The sequence below is a fragment of the Giraffa tippelskirchi genome, chromosome 11, assembly GCF_054371585.1.
Source record: "Giraffa tippelskirchi isolate mGirTip1 chromosome 11, T2T-mGirTip1v1.2.pri, whole genome shotgun sequence".
In the NCBI taxonomy this organism is placed as follows: Eukaryota; Metazoa; Chordata; class Mammalia; order Artiodactyla; family Giraffidae; genus Giraffa; species Giraffa tippelskirchi.
Genome location: NC_137285.1, coordinates 106032223 through 106056402, shown reverse-complemented (window position 1 = coordinate 106056402; position 24180 = coordinate 106032223). Strand labels below are relative to the sequence as shown.

The 24180-nt window shown below is 48.4% G+C and overlaps 1 protein-coding gene and 1 non-coding gene across 6 annotated transcripts in view; both read right to left on the bottom strand.

Annotated features, from left to right (window-relative positions):
* GRIK4 (glutamate ionotropic receptor kainate type subunit 4) overlaps positions 1-24180 on the bottom strand; it is a 492838-nt gene that overhangs the window by 333538 nt on the left and 135120 nt on the right. For 2 of the 5 annotated variants that reach the window (XM_081541610.1, XM_081541616.1), the window contains exon 1: positions 8591-8772. The exons of 2 other annotated variants lie outside the window; for them this stretch is intronic. The gene's annotated coding sequence lies outside the window, so the exon portion shown is untranslated. Of the gene's footprint in view, positions 1-7056; positions 7215-8590; positions 8773-24180 lie in introns of those variants that run through there. One more of the 5 variants, XM_081541611.1, reaches the window with a different exon arrangement.
* On the bottom strand, positions 18010-18082 carry TRNAG-UCC (transfer RNA glycine (anticodon UCC)). Its single transcript has one exon. It is a non-coding gene; the product is annotated as a tRNA-Gly (tRNA).

Sequence of the window (24180 nt, the reverse complement as noted above, 5' to 3'; positions counted from 1 at the left end):
ACAACCCACTCCAGTATTCTCACTTGGCAAATCCTATGGACAGAGGAGCCTGGCAGGATTAGTCCATGGGGTCACAAAAAAAAGTCGGACACTATTTAGTGACTAAACAACAACATACACTCACCAGAATGCCTTAGAAAAATGATACTACAAAGTGTTGGCAAAGATGTGGAGCAATTGGAACTCTCTTACAGCGTCACTGGGAACGTCACTTTACATAACTGTTGTGGAAAACTGGGCTATTAGAGCTTTACACGTATGCTAATGTCCAGCAACTCCACAATAGGTATTTCTAATAGAAATGTGTGATACACTCACCAAAGACATACTAGAATATTCACAGTGGCACTCTTTGGATTTCCCTAAACTGCAAACTACCCAGATGTCCAGCAGCAGGATGGAGGAATGCAGTGTCCAATCACACAAGTGAATACAACTTGGAAATGAAGATGAACAGTCAACAACTCCGTGCACCTATGTGATGAATCTCATAGTCATAAGGCTGAGTAGAAGAAACCAGGCACAAAAGAGCATTTACTGCATGATTCTATCTAAAAGCAGACAAAACCACCGTGTGCTATAAGAAGTCCAGTTAGTAATGACCCCTGCAGGAGGGTGGTGACCAAAAGAGGCCACGGGGATTCTTCTGAGGATGCTGGTGATGCCCTGTCTCTTATTCCAGATGCTAAGCAAAGTGTACTCAGTTTGTGAAATCAGTCGAGCTGTATACATAATGATGATAATGTTCACTTTTCTGTATGTGTGTGTGTGTGTTACACTTGGTAAAGGTTTTGTTTTATGACACCCCCCCTTCCCACAGCAGCTCGTGTTGCAGCCTGACCCAGCACCTTGCATCTTCCTGCACACTACTCCGCCCCTCTGCCTGGAGGGTGCTCCTCTCCCAGCACCTTGCCATGTGCCAGAATCAGGTGCCTCTCTACCCCCTCCCAGCAGCCTCTAGAGGCTCTGATGCCAACTCGTTTTCCTCTATTGCCCCTGTCTCTATGCATCTACACCTGGGTTCAGTGTGGGCTTCTCCAGGGCCAGACCACTCCCAGTTTACTGCTGTATCCCTTGAGGCTAGTTATACCAATAAGTGCACAGGACATATTTGTTCAATAGATGGACGGTCTCAAGCCACTGCCTGACATAAGGAGACAGAGAGAAATAAAGGATAAAGATTGGAGCAAAGACAACTTTGCTGTTGGCAAAGCAGGCTCAGAATCTTTGTCTTTTAACTCACTGGTGTTGGGACTTCCTTGGTGCTCTATTGGCTAAGGTTCTGTGTTCATAATGCAGGGGGCCCAAGTTGGACCATAAAGAAGGCTGAGTGCCAAAGAACTGTGGTGCTGGAGAAGACTCTTGAGAGTCCCTTGGACTGCAAGAAGATCGAACCAGTCAATCCCCAAAGAAAACAATCCTGAATATTCACTGGAAGGACTGATGCTGAAGCTGAAGTTCCAATACTTTGGTCACCTGATGCGAAGAGCTGACTCATTTGAAAAGACCCTGATGCTGGGAAAGATTGAAGGCAGGAGGAGAAGGGGACAACAGAAGACAAGATGTTTCAATGACATCACCGACTCAATGGACATGAGTTTGAGCAAGCTCCAGGAGATGTGAAGGGCAAGGAACCCTGGCATGCTGCAGTCCATGGGGTCACAGAGAATTGGACACGACTGAGCGACTGAACAACAAATGCGGGGGGCTCAGGTCCAATTCCTGGTCGGAGGACTGGATTCCACATGACACAGCTAAGACCGAATAATGATGCAGTCAAATAAATAAATTTAATTAAATATTAATTCATGGATGTTAGGGCAGGAAGAGATGAAAGCAACCACGATCTCAAGGGAAGCTTGGCATTCTTACTCATTGTGGGTAAGTTGACTATTGAGTGACTGTCTTCCCACTAGAATTCAAGTCAGTGGAGGTGGGGCTGGAACAGAAATCCTGTTTCTCTGTCATCTCAGGGCCCAGAACTGTGCCTGGCATATATTACAGCCTCAATAAATTCGCATCGAGTGGAAAATGAATGGGCTGTCAAAGATGGAAGAACCGTAAAAATCTGGCTAGGCTATATAAAAGTAATACTAAATATAATCGTTTCTGTCAAATGCCTGCCATTTATGCCTAGTCAGCCCACTGCGCAATAATCATTATGCAGACCACTAAATAGGTGTCAGATTAGCCTGTGTAAATTTTATTTGATGACAGAACTACACTCAATCCACGAAGGCCTGACGGCCATTATTCATGACCCCAAAGGCTGGCTGATCCTGGAGACCACATGTAAGGACAATGGCTCAGGTCCTCAGCTGCTCTTGGGCAAAGTGATGAGAAATAATCTCCCCCCAAACCTTACAGGGATAAAAAGCACCATCATGACACAAGTTGGTAAAGCACAATGGTTTGCAAAGTTTTTCCATAATCTTTATCTTATTTAACCACAGAACAAGCTCTGTTACTGACAAGGAAGCTGAGCTCAAGAAAGGTGCCTAGTTCAAGGTAATAGAGCTGTTACTAGGGAAAGCCAGGGCTAGCCAGGATTCAGACTCCGCTGGCTAGTCTTCTGTCACTTACCTGTTTGTATATGAGAGCAGATCATGAAGCTTCTAGATTCTTTATCCAAAAACACACAAAAAATTGAGGTCTTATTTTCAATTTATATGAATCTGGCCTTAGAACTTACTGGCATAGCCTTTATTAACTGAAAATATTTTCATAATTTAAGGATAACATGTTTTTCTAGCAATAGAGCATCCAGCTCCTCTTCCCACTAACATCATCCCTAGGGAGTTCCACCTCTACCCACGAGTTATTACCACTGGCATAGTGTGGCTTCTAAATCAGAATATCAAGCCCAGAACACTGGCACTGAGATGGCTGCCTCCTGAAATCACCTGGACATCCCACAGCCCTCCAGACACCTCATCCTAAAGAGGAGGACTCCTCTCCACCGATCTCACCATCTGTTTCTCCTCCTACATTCTCCTTCTCAGTGGATAGCACCACGATCCACCAGTCACCCAAGTTAGAAAGCAGAGAGTCACTGTAGAGTTCTACTTCCCCACACCCCACATCAACTCAGTCACCAAGTCCCAACAGCTCCATCGTTTTCTCTCCATCACCTATCAACCTGCTCCAGTCCATACATCCACCAGCAACAATCAGGACTCTGCGATAGCAGCCATCTCGGTCTCTCTCCCTCTGGTCTTTCCCTCTCCGCTGGATCTCCACTGAGTGGCCAGAAAAGTGAAATGAAAGTGTCAGTCGCTCAGTCGTGTCTGACTCTTTGTCACCCCATAAACTATAGCCCACCAGGCTCCTCAGTCCATGGAATTTTCCAGGCAAGAACACTGGAGTGGGTTGCCATTCCCTTCTCCAGGGGATCTTCCTGACCCAGGGATCAAACCCGGGTCTCCTGCATTGCAAATGGATTCTTTACCATCTGAGCCACCTGAATGAGCAGCCGGGAGTTCTTACCAAAACCGTGAACTTGATAATGACATACCCCAGCCACAAAGTCTATCACAGCTCTCCACTGCATCGAGGATCAAAGGCAAACTTAACTCCAACAGATAAACCCTTCAAGATTTGGTTCCTCTTTTTTTATATATATATATATATATTTTTGACCGTGCTGGGTCTTCGTTGCTTTGCGGGCTTTCTCTAGCTGTGATGAGTGGACGCTACTCTCTAGTTGTGGTATGAGAGTTTCTCATTGCAGTGGCTTCTCTTGTTGCAGAGCATGGGCTCTAGGGTAAATGGGCTTCAGTAGCTGTGGCTCCCAGGCTCCAGAGCACAAGCTCAATAGTTGTGGCACTCGGGCTTAGTTGTTCTGTGGCATGTGGGATCATCCAGATCAGAGATAGATCCCGAGTCTCCTGCATTGGCTGGAGGATTCCTTACCACCGAGCCGCCAGGGGAGCCCTGGTTCCTGTCTTCTTGTCTCTACCCCCAACTCCACTACCCCCGACCCTCAGCAGAGCTCAATCTCCAACTTGCTTTGGTGCTCAACAGGCAGCACCCACCCTCTGCCTGTGCACAGACTGCAGCCTCACCCTGTGACGGCCTGGAAACTGTGTCTTCCAAGCTCACCACTTTACTTCCCCCCTGAGGCTTTCTGCGATCCCTTTCCCATCTGCTGCCACCACATCTGGAACAATCCTCGTTAGGACACATACTCTACTCACAGTGATGCCCCCTGTCTCCCCACAGAACTGTCAGCTGTGATGGAGGGACCATGGCCAGCACCCACACACTATCTGGCACACAGTAGGTGCTCTATTAATACTGGCTGAATGAAATCAATGAACAGTTCAGTTCAGTTCAGTCGCTCAGTCGTGTCCGACTCTCTGCGACCCCATGAATTGCAGCACGCCAGGCCTCTCTGTCCATCACCAACTCCCGGAGTCCACCCAAACCCATGTCCATCGAGTCGGTTATGCCATCCAACCACCTCATCCTCTGTCGTCCCCTTCTCCTCCCGCCCCCAATCCTACCCAGCATTAGGGTCTTTTCCAATGAGTCAACTCTTCGCATGAGGTGGCCAAAGAATTGGAGTTTCAGCTTCAACATCAGACCTTCCAATGAACACCCAGGATTGATCTCTTTTAGGATGGATTGATTGGATCTCCTTGCAGTCCAAGGGACTCTCAAGAGTCTTCTCCAACACCACAGTTCAAAAGCATCAATTCTTCGGCGCTCAGCTTTCTTCACCGTCCAACTCTCACATCCATACATGACCACTGGAAAAACCATAGCCTTGACTAGACGGACCTTTGTTGGCAAAGTAATGTCTCTGCTTTTAAATATGCTATCTAGGTTGGCCATAACCTTCCTTCCAAGGAGTAAGCGTCTTTTAATTTCATGGCTGCAGTCACCACCAGCAGTGATTCTGGAGCCCAAGAAAATAAAGTCTGACACTGTTTCCACTGTTTCCCCATCTATTTCCCATGAAGTGATGGGACCAGATGCCATGATCTTACTTTTCTGAACGTTGAGCTTCAAGCCAACTTTTTCACTCTCCTCTTTCACCTTCATCAAGAGGCTCTTTAGTTCTTCTTCACTTTCTGCCATAAGGGTGGTGTCATCCGCATATCTGAGGTTATTGATATTTCTTCCGGCAATCTTGATTCCAGCTTGTGTTTCTTCCAGCCCAGCATTTCTCATGATGTACTCTGCATATAAGTTAAATAAGCAGGGTGACAATATACAGCCTTGACGTACTCCTTTTCCTATTTGGAACCAGTCTGTTGTTCCATGTCCAGTTCTAACTGTTGCTTCCTGACCTGCATACAGGTTTCTCAAGAGACAGGTCAGATGGTCTGGTATTCCAATCAATGAACAGATGGTGTCAAAAGGCATTTTCTGAGTTTATACCAAGATGAAATAAATTCTCAGTCTGACTTGCATGTTTTATGTTTTGCATATTCACTGTAGTTAATACAATCTATAGCAGACAGAATGCTCTAGATCCAGGCATAGGATCATCATGTCAATATATGTTGAAAGGAGGAAAGCGAAAGTGAAAAGTTAGTCTCTCCAGTCGTGTCTGACTCTTTGTGACCCCATGGACTGTAGCCCGCCAGGCTCCTCTGTCCATGGGACTTCGCAGGCAAGAACACTGAAAAGGGGAGGGAGACATTTATTGTCCTTTATTTCTGTGCCTGGGGCTTGGACGGACAGTCACAGTTCCTACACAGGTTGAGTCCTGCACTGCCATGTAGTGGCTGTACACCATGAGAAAGTGAGTTAACCTCTCTAAGCCTCAATCTCTTCATTCATAACATGGGAATGACAGAAGTATGTGTGTGTGTTCAGTCACTAAGTCGTGTCTGACCCTTTATAACCCCATGGACTGAAGCCCGCCAGGCTCCCCTGTTCATAGGATTTCCCAGGTGAGAATACTGGAGTAGGTTGTCATTTCCTTCTCCAAGGGATCTTCCCAACCCAGGGATCAAACCTGAGTCTCCTGCATTGGCAGGCAGATTATTTACCACTGAGCCATCAGGAAAGCCCAATGATAAAAGTACCCTCACAGAATCATTAGGAGGAGTGATGCTAAGATGCTTATCCTGTACTGCTCAAAGTAATTAAGTGTTCATGGTTATTATACTAACTCTATAAGATAATATTGCATGCCCACTTCACAGATGTGGAAGCTGAGGCTCAAGGAGGATCAATCACGTACCCAAGGTCATGCAACTAAAGCAGTAGTGCTGAAGTTCAAATTCAAGACTGTCTAACCCCACGTGATCACAGATCCCAGGCTTCTCCTTCAACTAGAGTTGAGTACAGAGTCACTGGCAGAATTTAAGCCCAAAGCAGGCTGATACAAATATAGCTTCTAATTTCTGAGGGGCTCTGACAGATCTTTCCCAGGCAATTTGAGAACGCTGTTCTTGATACCCTAGAGCAGTCATGCCTTCCCTAACAAGCACAGAGTTAGGGCCCAGCATGGATGGAGGTCGGGTCAGATCTGCTGTGGTCCTTAAGGAGGGAACCTCCTGAGCAGCTCCACCCCTGGGAACCTGTTTCCTCATTGGTGACATAGGGATATGAATGCCTCATGGGGTGATTGGCACCAGAAGAGCAGGGAACATGCAAGAATTTTCCACCGGCATCCCCAGTGCCTAGCACAGGCTGGCTCACAGTGTGAAAGTGTTAGACGCTCACTGGTTTCCAACTCTTTGTGACCCCATGGACTGTCCCGCCTGGCTCCTCTGTCCATGGAATTCTCCAGACAAGAATACTGGAGTGGGTTGCCATTTCCTCCTCTAGGGGATCTTCCAAACCCAAGGATTGAACCTGGGTCTCCTGCATTACAGGCTGATTCCTTACCATCTGAGCCACCAGAGAAGCTTCAAAAATATCTGTTGAAATTATGAAATAATTCAATCAGGTTATAGACATGGAAAAGGCTCTGTGGGCATGAATTATTTCCTAGTGAGTTACTTTTAGAGTCCTTGCCCAGAAAGAAAACTTAGTGTTCAGGTGTAATTCCTCCACCGAGAATGCTCAGCTCTCCTGCTCCAGACCTCCAGCCCTCACCTGCACAGCACAGGAAGTATCACCCCACACACTGATTGTACCCTGCCCCATGAGCACTTGAGAGACGTGCTGTGGAATCAGACTGGTTGTTGAGGCTTCTGTGGTCTCATCTCTGCTTCAGCATTTACCTGCCCAGGATGCTTCCTGACCCAAACACCAGAAATCAGTTGCTGTTCAGTTGCTCAGTTGTGTCCAACTCTTTGTGACCCCATAGACTGCAGCACACCAGGCTTCCCTGTCCTTCTCCATCTCCCAGAGTTTGCTCAGACTCCTGTCCATTGAGTCACATGATGCCATCCAACCATCTCATTTTCTGCTCCCCCTCTTTTCCTCTTGCCCTCAATCTTTCCCAGCATCAGGGTCTTTTCCAGTGAGTAGGCTCTTCATATCAAGTGGCCAAGCTACGGAGTTTCAGCTTCAGCACCAGCCCGTCCAATGAATATTCAGGATTGATTCCCTTTACGATGGACTGGTTGGATCTCCTTGCAGTCCAACGGACTCTCAAGAGTCTTCTCCAGCACCACAACTCAAAAGCATCAATTCTTCAGCGCTCAGCACTCTTTAAGGTCCAACTCTCACATCCATAAATGACTACTGGAAAAACCATAGCTTTGACTCTATAGACCTTTGTCGGCAAAGTGATGTCTCTGCTTTTTAATACAATGATCAGAGGTCCCCATTTTTCTTCAGAGGGGGCACCTAATTTCCATTGTTTCAGCTTCTCAAGACTGCTCTGCATCCTCAAGGTAGAAGATCCTCTCCTGTCTCTTTAAGACCTCAATGTCTCTGATCCTCTCTCTGATGCTTGTATTTTATTTTTATAAGATTTTTAATATTTATTTTTACTTATTTATTTTGGCTGTGCTGGGTCTTAGTTGTGGCACGTGGGATCTAGTTCTCTGACCAGGGACGGAACCCAGGCCCCCTGCATTGGGAGCCAGAGTCTTAGCCACTAGGCCACTGGGAAGCCCTGGTGCTTGAATTTTTGAATGAAGCTCCCTGAGAGCAGAGCCTTCTTCACTGCTACACCTTCAGCACCTAGAACAGCACCCAGTGCAATGCGACAAATAAACATCAAGAAATGAGTGAATGAATGAACGGTTATTTAACTTGCATGTATTGATGCCCTCTCTCTGTTCCAGACTGTGCATTCCTGGAAGGCAGGGGAGCATCATCTCTTTGGCATGTATCTTCCTGACATGCTTGTTATGATGCTCATCCTGAACAGAAGCTCCATGGATGTGTGCTGACTCCCAACCCACACTGGTTAACAGGCACAGACAGACACTGCCCCCCCACAGCTCCTTATGTTCCACGGTAAATGGTGTCTAGACTCCCTGACCCAGTTGTGCTAAATGACCTCTCCTCTCCTCGCTTGTCAGCGGTTGCTCCACTGGTCTCTCTCGTCCCCATAGGACTATTACACCATCAATCCTGATTTTCTGGGGTGGGTCCGAGAGGAGGCTGACAGCCACTAGAGAGTGTTTGGTGGTGAGAGGACAAAGGAAATCAGAGGGGCAGCCAGATTAATTACAGGTTTGCTCTCGACTCTGGGCAACAAGATCTTGATTACTCCTCATGATGCTCCAGCATCCTCAAGACAAATGGACGCGTGATTCTCTGCTCTTCTGACTTCTCCAACAGAGAGAAACTCCCAACAGCAGCTAGCAGCTTGGATGGGATGTGCAGGTAGTGGGGTGGCACCCCAGGCCATGTGGCCTCCTTGAGGAGTCATCCTATGTGACCTAATACAATGGGCAGCATGTGTAAGCATCCTGTCTCCCTGGCAACAAGTATGTGATGCTTGGATGCAGATCCTGTCCTGGGAGTCAGGGGCCTGGGTGATCACTAGCTCTGAGCCTGTCTGAGCCTCAGTTTTCCATTTTGTAAAATAAGAGAATCTGACCAATGATCTCTAAGGTTCTTTTAAACTCTGAGATTCTGCGGTTCTAGGAACTGTACTTTATGAGAACAGGTAACATTTACTAAATATTTGCTTTTTGGACTTCCCTGGTGGTCCAGTGGTTAAGAATCCACCTGCCAATGCATGAGAGACAGGTTTGAGCCTTGGTCCGGGAAGATCCCAAAAGCTGTGAGGCAACTAAACTTGTGCATCTAGAACCCATGATGCCACCACAACAAGAGAAGCCACCACAATGTGAAGCCCACACACAACATTGAAGACCCAGGGCAGCCAAAAATAAATAAATATGTATATGTAAGTAATTTGCTTTCTACGTGCAAAGTACTATTTAAGATTTAATGCTCCTCAGAGTTCTGTGAGGCAGACACTCATCCTCCCTCCAACCCCCAGCAGACATGGAACCCAAAGGTGGAGGGGTCGAATGGGACTTGCCAAGGTCACTCAGCTCGTCAGTGGAAGAACCAGGCCACGGCTCCAGCACCCCATTCTCATCCACTGCTCTCTATACCTGCCTCCTCTATGTACCCCAGAATTTGGCACACAGTGGTACCCGAGGAAGTGTTAGAATGTAATGATAGTGATTATCACGATGTTGAAGATGACGAGAAATGCAAATAGATCTGGGCCCATTTGCACACTTTGCCAAATCAGGGGAAGAGGGAGCCAGCAACACAGGAATGAGTCTAGGAGTGTCCTTTGGCAAAACGATCAGCCCAGATGTCCTCAGCCTTTAGGATTTATTATCAGGAGATGCTCTCAGGAGGTTGTGATGAGTTACAATATGGCACATCAGCCAAGGAGGCTTGGCATCAGCTGGACCAGGTCTGACGCATCAGGATAAACTGAAATGGAAGGACTGGTCCTGCCTGGGCCTGACTTTAGCGGAGGACGTTCAGAGAGCAGGGCCACTGTAGGTATCTGCCAGCACTCAGGACACACGGCTGTGGAAGTGGTTCCCAATTCTTGGGCATTAATGAGTGAGCCGGGGGGACCCCCAGTTTGCCTTCCCCTCCAAATCAGCTCCCATATCTATTTCAGACCAAAGCATTCAATCCACCTCTAAACAAAGAGCTGACAACCCTGGTTTCCAGTCTCAGCTGTCACTATGCTTCCTTAAGCTGGTTACTTAACCTCTAAGAGCTTCATTTCCACAACTATAAACCATGGGTGACGCAAGACCTCCCTTGAAAAGCTGTTGCAAGAGATCTTAGGTGTAATGCAATCGGTGAATGTGAACTTCCTGTCTCTCCTTCATCCCATCCAAGGCACCCTGGACCACAGCCACATCTTCTCCCATTGAGACAACCTCCCAAGCCTCGTGCTAAGATTAATCCACAGCCCTCTCACCTCCAAAATGCTGCTCCAAGTCAGCCCCATCCAGAACCTTCCCCTGAAGAGTCAGCCCTCCTTCCTCACTCAGACTCAGCCTGGCACAGGAGAAAAAGCAGACGCTGGAGGTGGAGAGCTGCATGACCTCAGGCCCATCTCTTAACCTCTCAGAGCTTCCATTTCTTCTCAGTGAAATGGGGAAACTATACTCCCACCATCTGCCCCTTGGGGTTGCTAACAGACTCAAAGGAGATAACAGCTGGAGAATTACGTTGTAGGTGAGTGAAGTGCTTTCTGAAAAAGAATTGGTGTTTGTTGTTTCTTTGCACTAGACTGGCCAAAGCATGTGTGCTGAGTCATTTCAGTTGTGTGTGACTCTTTGCAACCCTATGGACTATGTCTGGCTCCTCTGTCTACAGGATTTCTCCGGCAAGAATACTGGAGTGGGTTACTGTGCCCTCCTCCAGGGGATCTTCCTGATCCAGGGATTGAATTATCATCTCCTGCTTCTCCTGCATTGGCAGGCAGTTCTTTACCACTAGCACCACCTGGGAAGCCCAAGCATAAACTAGACTTAATACCACTACATGATTTATACTTCATTCATTCAACAAATATTTCTATTGAGTGTCTACTGGGTGGCAGGCAGTGTCCAATCCCTGCCCTGATGGAGCTTATAGTCTAGGGAGGAGATATTAATCCATATCTAGGTAACTAGATGTCATAATGACAGATGGTGGGGGGAAAGTAGAGGCTACTACAGAGTGTGTGGTGGGGTCCTCACGTGGCCAGAGGGGAAGGCCTTGCTGAGGATAAAATGCTTGTCTTGAGTTGTCCAGGTGCTTTGAAGGGCACAGGGGTGAGTAGGGAGGAGAGGAGCCAGACAGAGGAAACAGCACAGCAGAGGAGACCCAGAGGCACTGTTGGGATGCTCTACCATGAGTGTCGGAAATGGCAGGGAGCCCACGAGGCTAGAAAGCTGGGAGCACCTTCTCTTTGAATCTGCTGTGTTTCTGTGAGTCCCTCTCATTAGGCATCCCCAGTCTCTCTCTGCTCCAAAGTCCAGGAGAAGGCTCTGCATCCACAGCCGACTGCCATCCTGAAACTCATACCGGACTGAGCATCCTTCACAGAAAGGGAGGAGGCCACAGCATCCGAATGTCCTCTCTATGGCAAAGGAGGTGGTTAGAGGTGAGAAGATGGAGAATTAATCACCAGTTGAGGTGAACCGCGAGAGATGGGAAGAGGATCCCTGGGTCGGATGTGGAGGTCAGGACTGGCTCTGGACAGTGAAAAATGTCCCTGGCATTTATCTGAGGCCACCAGGCTGGGCCCTGGGGAGCCAAGCTCCTACCACGTGAGTTCAGGCTTTGAAAGAAAATAGCCCAGTGGTGGAGCCGTCTGGAACACATTTAGAGCAGAGAGACCTTGCAGGAGCCTCCGCAGAGGAATAGAGTGAGCGGGGAGAAAGATGGGGAGAGAAACTGCTGTAAAGGACAGCATCCTAATTACTTCCAGGTAGACACAGCCCTCCCTCCCTTGCTCAGGTTCTGTCTGGGTGTGTGGGTGGAGAGGGGCTACCCTGCAGAAGCCTAGGAGTGAGGCTGTGTGCACTGCAAACTTCCATAAAGAGATGTGGGAAGAGTTGGGCTCTGTAGCCTGGAGAAGACAAGGATGGGGGTGGGAGATGCATCTGAATTTAACCATCTGCAGCCAGAGATGGGTTATTATAGACTCACATATGATTGAAGACAATCTCCAGCTCCACTGAGGTCAAAGCCAGAGGACAGCATTCTAACTGTTATCGATAAGGAAGCACGTCCTGACCTGAGAGTGGCTGGGTCACAGACGCAAGCTCCTTCCCTTGGCCAGGCTCCGTCTCACCCATGTGTCAGCTCATGTACACATCGGCCTTTTCAGCATCTCAGACACTGTGGGCAGGAAGTAAGGCCCTGTTTTCTTAAAGTCTCCGCCAGAGCAGGAGAGAAGGCAGCCATTCCAAGGTGCATGCATTCCTCCAGGAGGCCCAGGACTGGCCCCTCTCTCCCAGCATCCCTAAGGCTGGGGCGGGCAGAAGTAAAGAAGATAGGAAAGCTAGATATTGCACAATAAAGGTCCACAGCAAAATAAGTGGCATGTCTGCGTGTTCAGTTCTGGCCAACTTTACAAGCCCGTGGGCTGCAGCCCACCCAGCTCCCCTGTCCATGGAATTTTCCAGGCAAGAAAACTGGAGTGGGTTGCCCTCTCCTACTCCAGGGGATCCTCCTGACCCAGGAATCAAACACACTCCAGGCAAGCATACTGGAGTGGGTTGCCCTTTCCTTCTTCACCGGATCTTCAGGGATGCCTGGCAGGCAGATTCTTTACTACTGCACCACCTGGGTGTCCCCTTCAAATTGCAAAGCGATGGACTTATTCCGCTGGCATCACCCAAGTTCACTGCAAGCTCTGGAAACGGCCTGGAAGTCCCCTCCAGCCCCTGTCCCCACCCAGCACTGACAGCACTGATGGCCATGTACCTGGGGAAGGCCTGGAACCAGGTTCTGTGGGGCAGAGGACAGGAACTGCCGCTGGACAGCTGCCCCCTGCAGAGATGGCCCTAGAACTGCAGGCAGGGCAGGAGGCAGACTCGCTTGTCCTTCTGAAGTGTTCTCTACCGTTTGCATTTTAAGCTAAAGATTGGATGGCTTTTTCAATTAAGAAATCTAGTTAATCATTTAAAAAACAATAAAGAATTCCAGCTTTCTCAATGACTGGGCTTACTTCACCCCTGAGCCTGCACCCCCTTCCCCTGTAGAGTGAGGCTAACAACACTGATCCTTGGGTCAGGAAGATCCCTTAGAGGAGGGCATGGCAACGCACTCCAGTATTCTTGCCTAAAGAATCCCAAGGACAGAGGAGCCTGGTGGGCTATGGTCCACGGGATTGCAAAGACCTGGACATGACTGAGCGACTGGGCATGCACACACGCAGCACCTCAGGGTCAAGTGCTCAGTGCTCTCACAGTCTCGCTGGATCATCTGTCACTGGCCTAGGTGCTCTGGCTGCCCAGAGAGCAGGAGCCAAGCCACTATTCAGAGGTGGCCCCGGAGTGTGTTCCCAGACCATAGTCCCTGGCCAAACACAGGCACCCCAGCACCTCCTCTCCTGCTGCTTCCACAGCCCCCAAGCCTCCCTGCAGTTTCCATGCTCACCCAGTCCCCGTCCAGCACCTCCAAGACACACAAATGCATTCACAGCTCTGGTTCTTAGCAGGAACCCAGACCCCAAGTGAGAGGAGGGTCCTCCCTTGGAAGGAGAGATGGGGAGGGGAATGGGGGCCCCACTACCTTGACCTGATCTCTGAAGGGGTCAGGGATGCAGAGAACCCTCCAGGAGCCACCCCAGGATTCTGAATTAGTCACAGGCAATAGTAGCTCTTGGGCTTCCCAGGTGGTGCTAGTGGTAAAGAATTCACCTGCCATTGCAGGAGACAAAAGAGACACATGTTCTATCCCTGGATCGGGAAGATCCGCTGAAGAAGGAAAGGGCAACCCACTCCAGTATGCTTGCCTGGAGAATCCCATGGACAGAGGAGCCTGGCGGGCTACCCAGTCCATTGAGTCACAAAGAATTGGACAGGACTGAGGAGACTTAGCACGTACACACAGTAGCTCTCACCCAGCCTGTCAAAGCCTCATCGCCTCTCCTCGCTGTGGCCTGGGATGTCCCAGAAACTCAGGTAGAGCCAGGAGAGGCCGGGGGTTGAAGTCCTGAGGCTGAAGGCTTTTGACATTCCCCTGGGGAAATCCTTGACTTCTTTATAGTTAAGCAAGGGGGCTGTCTCTGGACTTAACACTTCCCCCACCACAAGGGCCCAGATGAAGCGGCATGTTTCCATGAAAGCCCAGCTCCAGCTGACAGAAGGAGAGAGAAAGTCTGTGAGTACCACCTGGTGCGGGGGTGGGGTGGGGGGAGGAACCTCCCAGATCCTGGCAACCCTGCTACATTGCACCAGTGTCCCTGGGCACTTGGGGTCCACCCAGCGCTGTGCTGAGCACCAACAGGCTCTCAGAACTCTCAGATGGGCTGACTGCCCTCAAGAAACTTGCTGGAAAAGTCAGATGTCCTTGTGGGAAAAGTAAATTAAGCAGCACCCCTCGTAAACTCATGCTGCAAGACAGCAATGAAGCAGCTGTCACAAGACAGGTCAGCCTTCGTCAGCAAATGGGAGGAAGTGCTGGGAAGACAGAGGCAGAAAGGCCTCCCGGGGCCCAGACAGCTGGAACCAGATTCTTGGAAGATGCAGGACATGTGCTGAGCCCTGAGGTGTGTGCTGTGCAGGAAGGGAGACCTTCCAGGCACTCACTGCAGAAGGCAAGAGGAGCTGTCCCAGGGACAGGGAGTAGCCCACCTTGGCAGGAGCACATGGTGTCTGCAGGGTCCAGAGAGAGATAAGCATTGGGGTCAGATTCTGGAAGGCTTTGGATGCCAAGGTTGAGGAGTAAGGACTTTATCCTCCAGGCGATAAAGAGCTGCTGAAAGTTTCTGGGCAAAGGAGGGCCAGGACTGGAGCTGTGCTTAAGGAAACTGATGAGACCAGGGTGTGCCAGGCGGCCTGGAGAGTAGCGAGGCCAGTTAATGGGCACTTAGCCACATGTGCAGGGATGTGAACGTGGGGAAGCCGACCCTGAATGGAGCGGACCCCGTACGGCCTAAACATTAGAGCCCTGAATTTTCCCACAAACGGGAAAAGAAAGTTTCTAAGCAGCCAGGCATTGGGTCTGCAAAGAAAGCAGAGTCCCAGGCAGCTCCAAAATCAGCCTCAGTAGGACCCAGGGCATCACATATACTGCACCAAGCTTGGATTAGGCCCAGCATAAACTCTGGGCTCTAATGGGAGAGATTCTTGAAGAATCTGGAGCTGGAATCATAAGGCCTCTGCTCCAACCTGGCTTTACCACCATTCTCTGTGCAACCACCATCAGATCCTAAAACCTCTGTGCCTTTTGCTGTTGTTGTTTGGTCCCTAAGTCGTGTCCGACTCTTCTCCAACCCCGTAGACTATATATAGCCTCCCAGACTCCTCTGTCTATGGAGTTCTCCAGGCTAGAAAACCGCAGTGGGGTGCCATTTCCTTCTCCACGGGGTCTTCCCGACCCAGTGATTGAACCCACATCTCCTGTTTGGCAGGTACATTCTTTACCACTAAACCACAAGGGAAGCCCCTCCGTGCCTTAATTTCCCATAAAACTGGAAACATGCTACTTGCACTGTCTTCTCCACGGGGTTGTTCAAAGATCAAAGGAGACACTATATGTGATGCTTATTGCAGTAGATTTTGCCAACTGCCAATCATGTTTCAACAATCAGAAAGTAAGATCCCTGCGGTTGTTTAATTCTTACCTCCTCCGCCCCCACCCCCAACATTTCATTCCCTGTCTTTCATTCTGGAATATATGTCTGACTCCCCATCTCTCAGATTTACTGAACAAATGAATGATTCCTCTTTGTTTTCTGTAAAACACCCAGGACAATGTTTTCCACCTAGTTGGAGCTCAATAAATGTACGGTTGATTAATTAATAAAAGTAAACCTTTGGAGGATGTTTTAATCATACTTACCATTCCCTTACTCAGTAACTCATCTTAATATCAATGCTAGCAAAAAAAAAAAAAAAAATTAGCATGGCAAGTTGGAGATCTTGACCTGACCCCACCTCCATTCACAAAACTCCACATCATTCATCCCAGAGGAGGGCAGTGTAAGGTAGCCGTTAGTAGCACAAGCTTTGTGCCTGCATCAGGCCGAGATCCACGATTCTGGGTTCTGCTCCTTATTAGCTATGCCCTTGGCCAAGTGACTAACCTCTCCAAATTTCAGTTTTCCCATCCACAATATGGAAAAAATGTTGGACATTCCTAAGATTGCTCTCAAAGATTAGCTGTGATGTTAGCAGTACGCCTGCAAACAGCAAGTGCTCAATGATGGCACTGTTGCTTAGATTACTGAGAGCTGTTATTAGGATTATTGGTATTATTGTTTGGAGCCAAATCACCATGATTTGGGGCAACCAGTATTTGGGTACAGATCTCCCATCAGTGGGGGTGACTGTTAGTACCCTGTGATTGTCAATAGATGAAACCTCTCTCATCGCTTTCAAGTGGAGAAAGCAGATCAGGAAGAGCTTAGAAATGCCTCAGCCCCCAAAGCCAATTTAACATCCTGCTATCAAGCGGCATCTGGGGCTGGGGGCACTGAGCACATCAGTCGCCCTTATGGTGCTAACCCAGCGCTAATGGTGCAAGCGAATTACAAACAAGGCCCACCTGCTGTGCTCAGCAACGAAACCCGGCAGGAGGGTAATTGCCCAGAACTTGAGCACAGGGGGACACAGCAGGCATGGAACACATTAAACCCGCAGAAGAGCAACTTCTACCGCATTCGCATTCGTTCTCCAGGCAGACCCACGGAGAGGCTGGCAGGCCAGGGGACGGGAACACAAGCGCCAGATGAGAAAGGCTCCAGAAGAAAGGCTCTTCCAAGCCACCACAGCTGGCGAGGGGACTGGGGAGCACCCGGGTCAGCTCTACGCAGCTTGGCGTACCCACGGGAGCTTGGAGGCCAAGGACATCGAACATCTCCAGCTTGGCTCTGGGCACCCCACCCCACAGGAAGGTAGTCTCTGTTGTTAACCCCTTACCGGGGAGTGACTGGGGGAGATAATAGCCTCACCTAGGCTGGTGGTACGAAGACCAGTCCCTTGTTCATTCATTTGTTCATCTCCATGCTGGTCGAACTAGTGGTAAAGAACCCACCTGCCAATGCAGGAGACTTAAGAGATGCGGGTTTGATCCCTGGGTGGGAAGATCCACTGGAGAAGGAAATGACAATCACTCTAGTGTTCTAGCCTGGAGAAGCCCATGGAGGTGAGGAGCCCACGGAGGACAGAGGAGCCTGGCAGGCTGCAGTCCATGGGGTCACAAAGAGTCGGACACAACTGTGCGAACAAGCAGGAGCTTATATGCTGAGTATGCACTCACTAGTCATGAGCTGCAAGTGGACAGAAAACTACTAGGACACAAGACGTTCTTTCAAAGGAACGTAGGCACAGACATCAGTCACCAGGCACAAGCTGGGAACTGCAGTCACACAGCTAAGGTGTAATGAAGTGCTGGCAGGACGCACTGGCAGGGTGCTCATTGCTGCTCAGACATGGCCAGAAAGAGACTTACACTGGTCTTGAAGGATGGAGATACACACACACACACACCATACACACATATATTATATATTGATATCACACGTGCATATGGGCTTCCCAGGTGGCACTAGTGGTAAACAACCTGCCTGCCAATGCAGGAGACATAAGAGACATGGGTTCCATCCCTGGGTCGGGAAGATCCCCTGGAGGAGAGCATGGTAACCCACTCCAGTATTCTTGCCTGGAGAATCCCATGGACAGAGGAGCCTGCTGGGCTACAGTCCCTAGGGTCTCAAAGAGTCTGACTCGACTGAAACGACTTAGCAAGTATGCACCAAGTGTATATTACTATACATACACATGTGTCCTCGGGTTTTAGGCACATAAAAGGGACATGTGTGGTCCAAGGCTCACATAGCTCCACCGAGTTCTTTTTTTTTTTTTAAGCAATTTTGATTTTCAATAGATTTATTTTTAAATTATTTTTGGCCATGCCTCACAGCGTACAGGATCTTGGTTCCCTGAGCAGGGATTGAACCTGTGTCCCCTGTATTGGAAGTGCAAAGTCTTAACCACTGGACCACCAGAGAAGTCCCCTCCACCAAGTTATTAACGTGCTCTGAGACCAAAAGTTCAGTTCGGTTCAGTCGCTCAGTCATGTCGGACTCTTTGCAACCCCATGAACCGCAGCATGCCAGGCCTCCCTGTCCATCACCAGCTTTCGGAGTTTACCCAAACTCATGTCCATTGAGTCAGTGATGCCATCCAACCATCTCATCTTCTGTTGTCCCCTTCTCCTCCTGCCCTCAATCTTTCCCAGCATCAGGGTCTTTTCCAGTGAGTCAGCTCTTTGCATCAAGTGGCCAAAGTATTGGAGCTTCAGCTTCAACACCAGTCCTTCCAATGAACACCCAGGACTGATCTCCTTTAGGATGGACTGGTTGGATCTTCTTGCAGTCCAAGGCACTCTCAAGAGTCTTCTCCAACACCACAGTTCAAAAGCATCAATTCTTTGGCACTCAGCTTTCTTTATAGTCCAACTCTCACATCCATACATGACTACTGGAAAAACCATAGCTTTGACTAGACAGACCTTTTATTAGCAAAGTAATGTCTCTGCTTTTTAATATGCTGTCTAGGTTGGTCATAGCTTTTCTTCCAAGGTGCAAGCATCTTTTAATTTCATGGCTGCAATCACCATCTGCAGTGATTTTGGAGCCCCCAAAAATAAAGTCAGCCACTGTTTCCACTGTTTCCCCATATGTTTGCCATAAAGTGATGGGACTGGATGCCATGATTTACTTTTCTGAATGTCGAGCTTTAAGCCAACTTTTTCACTCTCCTCTTTCACGTTCATCAAGAGGCTCTTTAGTTCTTCTTCATTTTCTGCCATAAGGGTGGTGTCATCTGCATATCTGAGGTTTTTGATATTTCTCCCCAAAAGGAAAAGGATAAATTTAGGTACATAGAAGAAAGCAATCCTTGTCTTTAAACATCTTCACTGTCTACTGCAGGCAAGAAAAGCTAACTCCTTCATCTTCTCCCGATCCTACTGGGAAGGTTTGCCAGTAACCTGAGGAGTGACTTCATCGTCAGGACTTTCCACATGGCGTGACTGAAAGAAAAGCCTTCCTCCCCACCCCACTCCTACCTCCTCCCCACTTCATGGGAGATCAGACCATGGAAAAGCACAGTGACATTTCAGGAAGACATAAGAGTAGCAGGAAAGTGCATTAGCTCCGGAAGGCTGGGTTCTAATTCCAGCTCCTTCATTTACGAGCTGTGATCAAGACGTTGACCTCCGAGCCTCAGTTGCCTCAACTATAAAATCCTGATAGTAACTGTACCTACCCTGCAGGGTTGTTGACTGTTTTAAATGAGAAATGCACGTCAAGTCCTTAATACAGCGCCTGGCATATAGTTAAGTCCTCGATAAATATATTCTAAATATTCTTCATGATGGCACTCCATCGTTGCTACCTGGAAGCAAACAGCTCTGCTGAATTCGACCTATACATTTCATCCAGCAAAGATCACTTCATCGGCGCTATTTCATTTATTCAATGAGGATTGTCTCATCTAAAAATACAGGGTGCTTGTCCCTGAAGCATCTACAAAGGATTAAAAAAAGAAAACCTACTTCCGTCCTGTTGAACTGTACATACATGCAATCATACACATGTATACTCACACACATATGTGCATACAGATGTACATAGAACCCCTGCCCCTGGGAATGTGTTGTCTATCGGGTTGGCCAAAAAGTTTGTTCAGGTTAAGGACCAACTTGAACAAACTTTCGGCCAACTCAATACATTTAAAATGCCATTACTCCCATTGCTGGACATGACAGTTATTAAAGTCTAGACAGAAGACAGCACAGGATTGATTATCCTCTGTGTTTCGGAAGCAGAAACTGAGGCTCAGAGAAGACAAACGTCTTGCCCAAAGACCAGGGGAAGGACATGCCAGGAACTGATATTACTGGGCTGCACACACCACACATGTGCCAATGAGCTGGCCCCTCCACGTACCTAATTCATCAAGTTCCACAACAACCCCACGAAGCCTGGGTTGTGACCCTCCTACAAAGGAGAAGAGACAGGAACTCAACAAAGTAATTTGCCAAGGATCACAAAGCCAGCATGTGATGGGCCAGGTGGCAAACAGCTTGTCTGTTTCAAGCCCAGCAGCCTATGCTCCGACCACCAGCAAACACTAGTGACCAGCCTGCCGAGCACCGGGCATGGTGCTCTGCCAGGTCACACCAGGTCCATGCCCATGTGCCACCCCCTGAATGCTCCCACTTTGGGACCTGGAATATTCTTCCCCCACAGAAATCGACACTCGCCCTCAACTTCTTCAGGTCTTGACTCAACTCTCAGAATCTCAGATTCTTCATCTTCCCTGCTCCTCTTTCCCTTTCCTTCCACAGCACTCGCCGCCTCCTAACTTATTATATAATTTACTTCTCCACTGTGTTGCTTATTTGTATGGGTCACTCCTACACACACTTGTGAAAATGTAAGCTCCCGAGAGCAGGGGTTTTGTCTACTTTGTTCTTTATGTGTCCGAGCACCGAGAGCAACGCCTGTCATGTAGTATGTGCTCGAGGGATGTGCTGAATGAATATGAGAGACATGTGAACAGTAAGTGGGTCCTAAAATTAAACACAGTGCTGATTCAGGCTGCGGCCACCCAGAGTCTCCCAGGTCTGCTGGGAGAAGGCGGCCTTGCAAGCATGTAGACTCGATGTCTTTCTATTGATCACAGGGACGGGGCAGCTTGAGAAGCATCCTTCTTACAATGTTCTGACAGCAAACAAGATGAGGTGAGAAGATGGACATGGAGAATTTCAAGGCATTCTTGTTCTAGATTCAAGGAGAAACCAAGGCCGCCACTGGCTAGTGCAGGCTTCTCACCTCACAGATACGAACATGAGGCTCAGAGTCAGAAAATGGCTTCTTCAGTGTCAAGAATTTGTGTCCAGCTAAAGGCAGGGAGCCAAGCTGGAGGAGAGGTGGAGAGGGTGGGTTCTCACAACCTGGGAAGTAGAGATAGCCTAGGAAAGCAAATCCACAATGCAGAAGATGGATCCAGAACCTAATGCAGGCCCCTCATTTCACAGATATGAACATGAGGCTCAGAGTCAGAAAATGACTTCTTCAGCATCCAGAATCTGTCCCAGAGCGGGTTCTAAGACCTGAGTCTCAAGCATGGTGCTCTGTGACAACCTAGAGGGGGTAGGATGGGGTAGAGGAGGTGAGAGGGCGATTTAAGAGAGAGGGGACATGAATATACCTATAGCTGATGGCATGTTGATATATGGCAGAAACCAACACAATATTGTAAAGCAATTATCCTCCACTTAAAAATAAATTAAAATTAAAAATAAATAAATAAAACTTGAGTCTCCTGGCTGCTGGATCAATACCCTTTTCCTGGTAGCACTTACTCATTAAAGTGTTTTTTTTTTTAACTGTTATCAACAAATCAGCTCTCTACTAGGACATAAGACACTATGGGGAGACACTATGTAAAACAGATAAACACACAGGTAGCCATCGGATTCAAATACTAAGTACATGGTGTTATTGTAGAGGAAGTGTTGCCTGGTTGTCATGGGAACACTGGGAAGGGGTCCCCAAGGCCGGGCTTAGGGGGTCAGAGAGCACTCCTCAGAAGAAAGGACATCTAAGTGGGGATGTGAACAATACCTTGGGATTAGCCAGAGGGAGGCGGAGAGGGGGAACAGGAAACAGCACCTACACGGCCTGAAGGAGGAGGAAACAGAGATTTAGGGATCTGAAAGCAATGAGAGCTGATGCCCTGAGGGAGGGAAGACCTGGTCACCCACAGCCTTGGCAGCCACTCCTAAGAAGTGTGAAGTGTATTCTAAGAGCCACTGAAGAGTATCAAGTAAAGAGGTGACGTAACCAGAATCACAGCAAGAAAATAGAAAAATCACTCTGACTGTACCTCAAAAGTAGTTTTGGAGGGGTTGCCTCTAAAGTGTGGAAGGTTGGTGGGCTGGGCGACACAGAAATCCTGACGAGATAAAGTGACTTGAACAAAGGCAGAGGCAGAGAGGTGTGTCTGCAGGTGAGACTTTTATAGGAGGTGGAGTTGACAGGACCTGGTGGTCTGATGTGGAGCATGAAAAAAACAGGAAAACAGGATGACTTCCCTGGTGTCTCAGATGGTAAAGAATCTGCCTGCAATGCAAGAAACCTGGGTTCAGTCCCTGTGTCAGGAAGATCCCCTGGAGAAGGGAATGGCAACCCACTCCAGTATTCTTGCCTGGATACTTCCACGGACAGAGGAGTCCGGCAAGCTACACTCCATAGGGTCACAAAGAGTTGGACACGACTGAGTGACTAACACTTTCACTTCTCCAGGCTTCCAGACTGGACAACTGTGAGGACACCGGTGCCACCAGAGCGCGGAGATGGGTGGAGAACAGAGGAAGGGAAAACTAGAAGAAAAGGACGTAAGTCCAGAGATGCCAGAAACATCTATGGTGTGGATGTCTAACAAGATGAAGAGAATTAACAGCAAGCCCTTGGAATTCTTCTATCCAGACCTGACCTTGCTGGCCTGAGCTCCAAGCGCCCCTTTGTGCCTCTGTCCATGGTGCTGCTGAATCAGCCTGGTCTTTGGACAGGTGTACTTCACAGACTGTGACTTCCCCAAGGGCTGACCCTTTGCTTTTCAAGGTCAAGGGGCAACCTCTGATTAGGAGAATGTGAAGAAAGGCACCAAATGTTGTTTCTAATTCCTGACAAAGGCAGGCCCCTACTTCTCATGCCACTTGAGAAGACATAATTGAGAGGCAGCAGAGTGTGTTATTTACCTTCTCTTTGCCTTGGTTCCCTTATCTGGAAAATGGCATTAAAAGTAAGTGCTTCGGACTTCCCTGGTGGTCCAGTGGCTAAGACTCTGCACTCCCAATGCAGGAGGGCCGGGTTTGGAGGGCCGGGTTTGATACCTGGCCAGGGAACTAGATCCCATACGTTGCAACTAAGAATTCGCAGGCTACAACTAAAAATCCCACACAAGCTGCAAAGAAGATCGAAGATCTTATGTGCTGCAACTAACACAAGCACAGCCAAATAAACAAAATTAAATATTAAAAAATAAGTGCCTCTTCATAGAGTTGTGAAGGGTAAACGAGTTAATATTTGTTAAAGCGCTTCAAAATAGTGCCTGGCACATAGTAAAGTGAAAAGTGAAAGTGTTAAGTCACTCAGTTGTGTCCGACTCTTTGCGACCCCATGGACAGTACCCCTCCAGGCTTCTCTGTGCATGGGATCCTCCCGGCAAGAATACTGGAGTGGGTAGCCGTTCCCTCTTCCAGGGGACCTTCCCCACCCAGGGCTTGAACCCAGGTCTGCCAAATTGTAGGCGGATTCTTGACTGTCTGAGCCACCAGGGAAGCCCAGCACATAGTAAGCACTATATACTTGGCAAATTAGTAAAAATGAATGCATAAAATGAAGACTGAGATGCCACCACGAGGAACAAGATAGACAGGGCTGGGAGAGATGCACCTGTGTAGGCAAAGGCAGCCCAGCAGAAGGAAGGCGCATTCTGCAGTTTGGGATTTAAGCACTCTGGCACACTTCACTAGGAGAAAACCTGGGCTAAGTCGAAAAGATTCAACCAGCTTTAGCCTCAGATCACGCCAAAAAAAATAATTTATTCTGGGTGTGGATCTTCTTTAAGAAGTACTGTTTACTTCAAAAACACAGCAATTGCACCCCAAATGGCTTTGATGTATGTGGAATTTGGCCAGCCTCCATTATATTAGGGAAGGTAGTCCTGTTTTATGCATCAGGCTCTCTCTAAAGCACCGAAATTTACAGCACATTTGTTATGCAGCTCAGCAAAAGGTGTATGAATAAAGAATAACGTGCTCAATCAACACTGCTCAGCCAGGGAGCCAGGAAGCGACTCAGTCTGCCTGTGAAAGGGATCTGCCAAGTACCAATGGGGGGAAAAAAAAGCCTATCCCACCAGGGCACCCTGACATTGCATTTCGACAGGCTCATGTTCCTGCTTCCACTTTGTCACTTGCTGGTGAAAACAACATAGCCCAAACATGAGGTCACTCACTTCCCCCGAGAGCTCAGGCTCCATGCCTGTCGGCTTCTCCCCTGTGCCTTGCTTCTGGAAAGGAGAAAGAAAA